The sequence below is a fragment of the Rutidosis leptorrhynchoides genome, chromosome 4, assembly GCF_046630445.1.
Source record: "Rutidosis leptorrhynchoides isolate AG116_Rl617_1_P2 chromosome 4, CSIRO_AGI_Rlap_v1, whole genome shotgun sequence".
NCBI classification, from domain to species: Eukaryota; Viridiplantae; Streptophyta; class Magnoliopsida; order Asterales; family Asteraceae; genus Rutidosis; species Rutidosis leptorrhynchoides.
In genome coordinates, this window is record NC_092336.1 from 329,261,733 (window position 1) to 329,272,421 (window position 10,689).

Below are 10,689 nucleotides of genomic sequence, written 5' to 3' on the forward strand. Positions count from 1 at the left end.
TTTTAACTCCTTGCATTGTCGGGATATCATTCCCAAATAATAATATATCATCCACATATAATACAAGGAACATGATAGTGCTCCCACTAGCTTTCTTGTATACACAAGCTTCATCACCATTTTTAATGAAGCCAAATTTCTTGGCTTCCTCATTAAAACGATGATTCCACATTCTAGATGCTTGTTTCAATCCGTAGATTGATTTCTTTAACTTACATACTTTGTTAGGATGTTTTGGATCGACAAAACCTTCAGGTTGAACCATATAGACATCTTCCTCAAGATATCCATTTAGGAAAGCAGTCTTGACATCCATTTGCCATATTTCATAATCATAATGAGCAGCAATGGCAAATAATAACCTAATAGACTTTAGCATTGCCACAGGCAAAAAGGTTTCATCATAGTCAATCCCTTGAGTTTGAGTGAAACCTTTTGCTACAAGTCTAGCTTTATATGTATTTAAGTTTCCATGCATGTCGGTTTTCATCTTGAAAATCCATTTACAATCAACTAACTTGGAGCTAGTAGGTTGTACAACTAGTTCCCAAACTTAGTTGTCATACATGGATTGCATCTCAGCGTTCATGGCTTCCTGCCATTTATCTCTATCAATCCTTGATAAAGCATCTTGGTAGTTTGTTGGTTCATCCAAATCAACTACATAGCAATCATCCATGAGAAACCCATATCTCTCAGGAGGATTACTAATCCTACCAGATCTGCGAACGTCTTGTATACTTTGATCATCCATCTGATCATTCTCGACATTTTTATGTTGAGTGCTAGTGTCAACCAATTGTGTATCATCTACTTGATCTTGAATCTCTTCAAGATCTATCTTCCTTTCACTATTTCCTTCCAATAGGAACTTAGTTTCAAGGAATTCAGCCTTTCGAGCAACAAATACATTTTGCTCGGTTGGATCATAGAAATAGTATCCCATATCATCCTTGGGATATCCTATGAAGATACACTTCGTGGATCGAACATTCAACTTATTAGGGACGTAACACTTAGGATAAGCTTCACATCCCCATACCTTTAAGTATGATAGAGATGGAGGTTTTCCAAACCACATCTCATGAGGAGTTCGTTCCACTTTCTTGGTTGGGGCCATATTTAAAATACGAGCCGCGGAGCATAGACAATAACCCCAGAATGATAGAGGTAACGAGCTTCTAGCCATCATAGATCGAACCATATCCATTAAGATTCGGTTCCTCCTTTTGGACACACCATTAAGCTGTGGTGTCCCGGGTGGAGTAAGTTGCGAGATAATCCCACAACTTCTAAGATGATCTTGGAAGGCATCGCTTAGGTATTCACCTCCTCTATCGGTTCGAAGTACCTTAATTGTCTTATTGAGTTGATTTTGTACTTCGTTTTGATACTCTTTGAATGCTTCAAAAGTTTCGTCTTTATGTCTTAACAAGTAGACATATCCGAAACGACTGAAGTCATCAATGAAAGTAACGAAGTATCTTTCACCGTTCCTAGCTATGGGCTTAAAGGGTCCACATACATCCGAATGTATTAATCCCAATAAGTCCTTAGCCCTTTCGTAGGTCCCTTTGAAAGGTGCTTTAGTCATTTTGCCTTGTAAACAAGATTCACATACATCAAACGAGTCTAGTTCATTTGATTTCAAAAGGCCATTCTTTTGGAGTGTATGCATTCGATTCTTGTTTATGTGACCAAGGCGACAATGCCATAAGTAGGAATCACTCAAATCCCTTTTGAGTTTCTTGGTGCTAGTATGGTATATTGAGCTACTAGATGATGTGTCATCATGAACCAATTCATAAATTCCATTTGAAGGCGAAGCCTTAAAATAAAATACATTATCTAAATAAACGTGGATATCATCATTAACAAAATTAAGATAAAAACCACATTGTTTTAAACGGGAAACTGAAATAATGTTTCGACATAAATCCGGTGCATACAAAACATTGTTCAAAATAAGTTCCAAACCACTTGGAAGTTTTAATACAAAGTCTCCTTGAGCCTTCACTTGCACTTTGGCTCCATTACCCATAAAGAGACTTGATGTTCCCGTTTGCCTGCTACTTCTTTTGAACCCCTGCCAAGAATTGCAAATGTGAGTTCCACATCCAGTGTCTAATACACATGTATTAGAAGAAGTAATACTAAGCTCTATATATACCATATATATGTTACCTGAGGATTGCCCCGCATCCCTCTTTTCCTTCAACTCCTTAAGGTAGACCGGGCAATTTCGTTTCCAGTGACCCATTTCACCGCAACCGAAGCACGGGTCTTCCTTGGGGTTTGCTTGTCCGGCAACCTTTTGCTTCTTGTTCTTGTTTTTGGTTGGGGTAACCATCCTCCCCTTTCCCTTGCCTTGATGGGCGGGTCCTTTCCTTTTAGCCGCCTTTGGCTTAGAGGTGTTGTTACCTTTGGACCTACCATCATTGATCATTAGCACGGGTGAAGCCCTTTTACCCATGCTAGTTTCGGCCGTCTTTAACATGCCATGAAGTTCGCCAATGGTCTTATCCATTCCATTCATATTGTAATTAATTACAAATTGGTCAAACCTCTTTGACAAGGAGTTTAGGATAAGATCGGTGGCTAGCTCTTTGGATATGTTGAGATTAAGACGGTTAGCGCGATCAATAAGGCTTTTCATTTTTAGGACATAAGATGAGACGGATTGGGTGTCATCCATACGACATGCATGTAGCGCTCGAACCGTTTCGAAGCGCTCGACACGTGCTTGTTGAAGGAACATCTCCTTCAATTGCGTAATCATGTCATATGCACTATGATGCTCGAAATCCTTTTGGAGTTCGGGTATCATAGTCCCAAGCATTAGGCAAGCAACTTGTACCGAATCGGTGCAATATTTATCATAGTAAGCCATGCCCTCTACATCTTCCTCATCCGGTTGGTCGGGAATAGGGTCCTCTAACAAATACGCCCTGTCCTCAAGTTTGAGGACAATTCTTAAATTACGGAACCAATCCATAAAATTCGTATGGTTGAGTTTGTATTTCTCGAGGAGAGACCTTAACGATAGGTTGTTCATGTTAATAGGTGCGTTTGGAATGTTGTTGTTGTTATTGGCGGCCATCTACAAAATTAACAAAGTTCGTTTAAGTATCGATTTTAATTTAACATTCAATACCCTTTAAATCAAATTGAATTATTAAATTCTAGAATCCAACGGTAAACCAAATTTCGGTTAGGTGACCTTTATCCCGCAATTTGATTTAGCTAGGTAGTCAATAAATGACAATTGCAATCCATTTGAAACTTCTAGAGTATGGGATCATGCAATCCTTTTGCATGGCATATTTATCCCATCAACGCCTATTTGTTCCTCATGCTTCGGTGACCCTAAGTTCATGATTCCCAAATCAAGTCGTCCTACTTGTATAGACTTGTAAATTTAACATACAAGTGGTTAGGTGACCTTTATCCCACAAGCATGCGAAATTTACCTTAATCATATTAGTTTGCTCATAACGGTTAGGTGACCTTTATCCCATCATGAGTTCCCTAATACTTTTAAGTGTCACACAATAGGATGGCGTTAAACTTGTTTACCTTGTTTGTAAAAGGGATTTTAAGTTTTCGTTAATTCTAGTTTGAGAAAACTTTTATGCCATACACCAACATGCATTTAGTGTATGGTACTTATGAAAAACCAATTTCATGTCTTGTAATTGAGCCAATTACTTGATATAAACCATTTTATATACGTTATCCTTTTCTTGTTCTTAATAACCATTTATTAAGGTTTTTGGTTGCCTTTTTCAATTTAACCATTTAAATTGCCGTTTTGCATGTCGTTAATACGTCTAATTTAACCAATTAAATTTTTGTTATGTTTGTTGTTAATTTGTGTGATTAATTTGTTGCAATCAAACATACAATCCATATACATACAAACAACTACACATGCAAAATAAGTATGTTCACAATCTAGCCATTCTGGTGGACATTTGTTTAGCCGAAAACAAATGTCACCGGGTAAGGGTTAATCATACAAAGTAGGAGATTTCAAATCTCCCACTTAATCTTGCATCCATATGCTCCTTGTGTTCTTCAAGTCTTCATCACCTTGTATCTTCATTTTTACAAAATATGTATCCTAATACATTTTATCTAGAAAATGAAATTACAACCTATTCTATTTTACATACCAAATATAAAATGAATTACATAACCAAATGAAATAATTATTACAAACCAATTGAACAATTATTACATGCCATTGAATAATTATTATTACAAACCAAATGAATATAACAAATCAACCAAATATAGCATGCAATCAACACAAGGTCAAGGCATAGATTGTGAACTTCAACATGCAACCAAATATGAACCAAATGGAAGAGCCCAAACCCACTTTTGGACCCTAACCAATTCGGCATTAAACATAAACCCACCCAAATCCAACAATTTTTGCATTCTTCTTTCATGCATGTACTTAGAATGCAAAGTTGATGGGTTTTAAAACAACAATTCGAAGCATATTTCAACAACCTCGGCTCTGATACCATTGTAGGGATTTAACAAGTTTCAATATCCTTAAAACCATTTATTAGTAAGCTTGCGGAAGCGTGTTAATATGAGTATGTTTAGCCGTTTAAGAACTTGTTAATCATTCAACCATTTAAATGTAAATCCCATGGATCAAGTTGTGAAATAATACTTACTAATTAACAAGAAAGGATAGTGTTTATACCTCCTCAAAACAAGTTTGAGGGTTCTTCAAAATGAGCAGAAAGTTTGAAGGAGATGATGATGAAATGAGCTCCTAACTTGAACCTTCAAGTGTATAGAACCCTAAGCTCTTGTACTCCAACACCACCCTTAATCTTGGCAATACTTTGGAACCTTTAAACCCTTGTTAACTAAGCTAGAAAACCAGTTTTCTGCCTTGATAAAATTCGAACAGCAGCAACCTGGTGCAGCTCAAAATGATGATGAATTTGATGAATATTAGCTTCTAACTTGAAGCCTCAAGTGTTGCATACCCCAAGCAATAACCCCAACACCTTTGTAATTAGTTAGGATTTTATTGACACTAGATGCAAGCTTGCAAAAACAAAATTTGAACTCTTCTTTTTGCAAAAAGGCCACGGCCAGCAGGTAGAAAAAGGAGACTGTTTTGAGCAATTTTTTTTAAGCTATTGCATCTATGTTTTCACTTGGAAGAAAGTGGTCAAGCCTTGGTACAAGTATATAGCATGCACCTATGGGATTGTGTAATTGAAAGCATCAAAGAAACAAGCATGGGTGAAGTCCTTGGAGTCCCAAAAAACTGCCCATTACTTATATTTATAATAAATTTATAAAACTTATTCAAAGTTATATAAAACTTGTTATAAATATAATGCTTTTGTTAAGTTTCTTTTATTTTATAAACCATTTTATAAAATATAACACAACTTAATTATTTAAACCAATAAATAATTAAATATAAATTATCCAAATAATTTATCCCAAGTGATAATATTTCAGAAACCCGATTTTCTAAAATCCAAGTGTCGCGAATTTATTTAACGAACCAATCGTTAAGTTTAAATCGTATAAGGTGTCGGTAAGCTTGTTATTGGGTATGACCCGACTTGGATCATAACATGTTAGCCACATTAATTTGATATATCTCTCGGGCATACGGAAAACCTACAAAGACTACTTTCAGAACACGTTACGGTCATTACGAGTTTATGGTCATGCCGTTTGGTTTAACTAATGCACCAGCTGTGTTCATGGACCTTATGAACCGAGTGTGTGGACCATACCTTGACAAGTTTGTCATTGTTTTCATTGATGACATACTTATTTACTCAAAGAATGACCAAGAACACGGTGAACATTTGAGAGAAGTGTTAGAAGTATTGAGAAAGGAAGAATTGTACGCTAAGTTTTCAAAGTGTGCATTTTGGTTGGAAGAAGTTCAATTCCTCGGTCACATAGTGAACAAAGAAGGTATTAAGGTGGATCCGGCAAAGATAGAAACTGTTGAAAAGTGGGAAACCCCGAAAACTCCGAAACACATACGCCAGTTTTTAGGACTAGCTGGTTACTGCAGAAGGTTCATCCAAGACTTTTCCAAAATAGCAAAACCCTTGACTGCATTAACGCATAAAGGGAATAAATTTGAATGGAATGATGAACAAGAGAAAGCATTTCAGTTATTGAAGAAAAAGCTAACTACGGCACCTATATTGTCATTGCCTGAAGGGAATGATGATTTTGTGATTTATTGTGACGCATCAAAGCAAGGTCTCGATTGTGTATTAATGCAACGAACGAAGGTGATTGCTTATGCGTCTTGACAATTGAAGATTCACGAGCAAAATTATACGACGCATGATTTGGAATTAGGCGCGGTTGTTTTTGCATTAAAGACTTGGAGGCACTACTTATATGGGGTCAAAAGTATTATATATACCGACCACAAAAGTCTTCAACACATATTTAATCAGAAACAACTGAATATGAGGCAGCGTAGGTGGATTGAATTGTTGAATGATTATGACTTTGAGATTCGTTACCACCCGGGGAAGGCAAATGTGGTAGCCGATGCCTTGAGCAGGAAGGACAGAGAACCCATTCGAGTAAAATCTATGAATATAATGATTCATAATAACCTTACTACTCAAATAAAGGAGGCGCAACAAGGAGTTTTAAAAGAAGGAAATTTAAAGGATGAAATACCCAAAGGATCGGAGCAGCATCTTAATATTCGGGAAGACGGAACCCGGTATAGGGCTGAAAGGAGTTGGGTACCAAAATTTGGAGATATGAGAGAAATGGTACTTAGAGAAGCTCATAAAACCAGATACTCAATACATCCTGGAACGGGGAAGATGTACAAGGATCTCAAGAAACATTTTTGGTGGCCGGGTATGAAAGCCGATGTTGCTAAATACGTAGGAGAATGTTTGACGTGTTCTAAGGTCAAAGCTGAGCATCAAAAACCATCGGGTCTACTTCAACAACCCGAAATCCCAGAATGGAAATGGGAAAACATTACCATGGATTTCATCACTAAATTGCCAAGGACTGCAAGTGGTTTTGATACTATTTGGGTAATAGTTGATCGTCTCACCAAATCAGCACACTTCCTGCCAATAAGAGAAGATGACAAGATGGAGAAGTTAGCACGACTGTATTTGAAGGAAGTCGTCTCCAGACATGAAATACCAATCTCTATTATCTCTGATAGGGATGGCAGATTTATTTCAAGATTCTGGCAGACATTACAGCAAGCATTAGGAACTCGTCTAGACATGAGTACTGCCTATCATCCACAAACTGATGGGCAGAGCGAAAGGACGATACAAACGCTTGAAGACATGCTACGAGCATGTGTTATTGATTTCGAAAACAGTTGGGATCGACATCTACCGTTAGCAGAATTTTCCTACAACAACAGCTACCATTCAAGCATTGAGATGGCGCCGTTTGAAGCACTTTATGGTAGAAAGTGCAGGTCTCCGATTTGTTGGAGTGAAGTGGGGGATAGACAAATTACAGGTCCGGAGATTATAAAAGAAACTACCGAGAAGATCATCCAAATTCAATAACGGTTGAAAACCGCCCAAAGTCGACAAAAGAGCTACGCTGACATTAAAAGAAAAGATATAGAATTTGAAATTGGAGAGATGGTCATGCTTAAAGTTGCACCTTGGAAAGGCGTTGTTCGATTTGGTAAACGAGGGAAATTAAATCCAAGGTATATTGGACCATTCAAGATTATTGATCGTGTCGGACCAGTAGCTTACCGACTTGAGTTACCTCAACAACTCGCGGCTGTACATAACACTTTCCACGTCTCGAATTTGAAGAAATGTTTTGCTAAAGAAGATCTCACTATTCCGTTAGATGAAATCCAAATCAACGAAAAACTTCAATTCATCGAAGAACCCGTCGAAATAATGGATCGTGAGGTTAAAAGACTTAAGCAAAACAAGATACCAATTGTTAAGGTTCGATGGAATTCTTGTAGAGGACCCAAGTTCACCTAGGAGCGTGAAGATCAGATGAAGAAGAAATACCCGCATCTATTTCCAGAAGATTCGTCAACACCTTCAACAGCTTAAAATTTCGGGACGAAATTTATTTAACGGGTAGGTACTGTAGTGACCCGAACTTTTCCATGTTTATATATATTAATTGAGATTGATATTTACATGATTAAATGTTTCCAACATGTTAAGCAATCAATCTTTTTAAGACTTGATTAATTGAAATATGTTTCATATAGACAATTGACCACCCAAGTTGACCGGCGATTCACGAACGTTAAAACTTGTAAAAACGACATGACAATATATATATGGATATACATATGGTTAACATGATATTATGATAAGTAAGTATCTCCATAAGTATATTAACAATGAGTTATATACATATAAACAAGACTACTAACTTAAGGATTTCGAAACGAGACATATATGTAACGATTATCGTTGTAACGACATTTAAATGTATATATATCATATTAAGATATATTAATATATCATAATATCATGATAATATAATAATTTAACATCTAATTAGATATAATAAACAATGGGTTAACAACATTAATTGAGATCGTTAACTTAAAGGTTTCAAAACAACACTTACATGTAACGACTAACGATGACTTAACGACTCAGTTAAAATGTATATACATGTAGTGTATTTAGATGTATTAAAATACTTTTGGAATACTTCAAGACATATATAAAAACACTCATACTTAACGAAAATGGTTACAGTTACTTTCCCATTCTTTTCTTTCATCAAGAATTCTAGTCGTATTCTTACCCGTATTATACACAGCTTCAAAACGTACTTACTATGGGTATATACCAATAGGAACTAGCATGGGATTCCACTCTTGATTATGTCATGTATGACTAACCAATTTTAACTTCTACCATGAGCTAGTCAACTAACTAGAACTCCTTTTAACCCCACTCACCACTCACCAATTACCACTCATCATTCACTCCATTTCACTTCCAATTCTCTTTCTAATTCTCTCTCAACACACAAACACTATTATGAACGTATTTTTCCAGTAGATAATCATCATCTTCATCAAAAATCACTTCAAGAATCAAGCTATAATCATCATAGAAAGAACACTTCAAGAACACTTTAAAAATCCCTTCTAGTTTACTAATTTACTTCCAAGCTTTCTAATCCATTCCAAGTAATCATATAAGATCAAGAAACCTTTGTTATATACAGTAGGTTATCTTTCTTATTCAAGGTAATATTCATATTCAAACTTTGATTCAATTTCTATAACTTTAAACTATCTTAATTCGAGTAAAAATCTTACTTGAACTTATTTTTGTGTCATGATCCTACTTCAAGAACTTTCAAGCCATCCAAGATCCTTTCAAGCTAGATCATTTCTTGTCACTTTTAGTAGGTTTACCTACTAAACTTGAGGTAGTAATGATGTTCATAACATCATTCGATTCATATATATAAAACTATCTTATTCGAAGGTTTAAACTCGTAATCACTAGAACATAGTTTAGTTAATTCTAAACTTGTTCGCAAACAAAAGTTAATCCTTCTAACTTGACTTTTAAAATTAACTAAACACATGTTCTATATCTATATGATATGCTATCTTAATGATTTAAAACCTGGAAACACGAAAAACACCGTAAAACCGGATTTACGCCGTCGTAGTAACACCGCGGGCTGTTTTGGGTTAGTTAATTAAAAACTATGATAAACTTTGATTTAAAAGTTGTTATTCTGAGAAAATGATTTTTATTATGAACATGAAACTATATCCAAAAATTATGGTTAAACTCAAAGTGGAAGTATGTTTTCTAAAATGGTCATCTAGACGTCGTTCTTTCGACTGAAATGACTACCTTTACAAAAACGAATTGTAACTTATTTTTCCGACTAAAAACCTATACTTTTTCTGTTTAGATTCGTAAAATAGAGTTCAATATGAAACCATAGCAATTTGATTAACTCAAAACGGATTTAAAATGAAGAAGTTAGGGGTAAAACAAGATTGGATAATTTTTCTCATTTTAGCTACGTGAAAATTGGTAACAAATCTATTCCAACCATAACTTAATCAACTTGTATTGTATATTATGTAATCTTGAGATACCATAGACACGTATACAATGTTTCGACCTATCATGTCGACACATCTATATATATTTCGGAACAACCATAGACACTCTATATGTGAATGTTGGAGTTAGCTATACAGGGTTGAGGTTGATTCCAAAATATATATAGTTTGAGTTGTGATCAATACTGAGATACGTATACACTGGGTCGTGGATTGATTCAAGATAATATTTATCGATTTATTTCTGTACATCTAACTGTGGACAACTAGTTGTAGGTTACTAACGAGGACAGCTGACTTAATAAACCTTAAACATCAAAATATATTAAAAGTGTTGTAAATATATTTTGAACATACTTTAATATACATGTATATATTGTTATAGGTTCGTGAATCAGTAGTAGCCAAGTCTTACTTCTCGACGAAGTAAAAATCTGTGAAAGTGAGTTATAGTCCCACTTTTAAAATCTAATATTTTGGGATGAGAATACATGCAGGTTTTATAAATGATTTACAAAATAGACACAAGTACGTGAAACTACATTCTATGGTTGAATTATCGAAATCGAATATGCCCCTTTTTATTA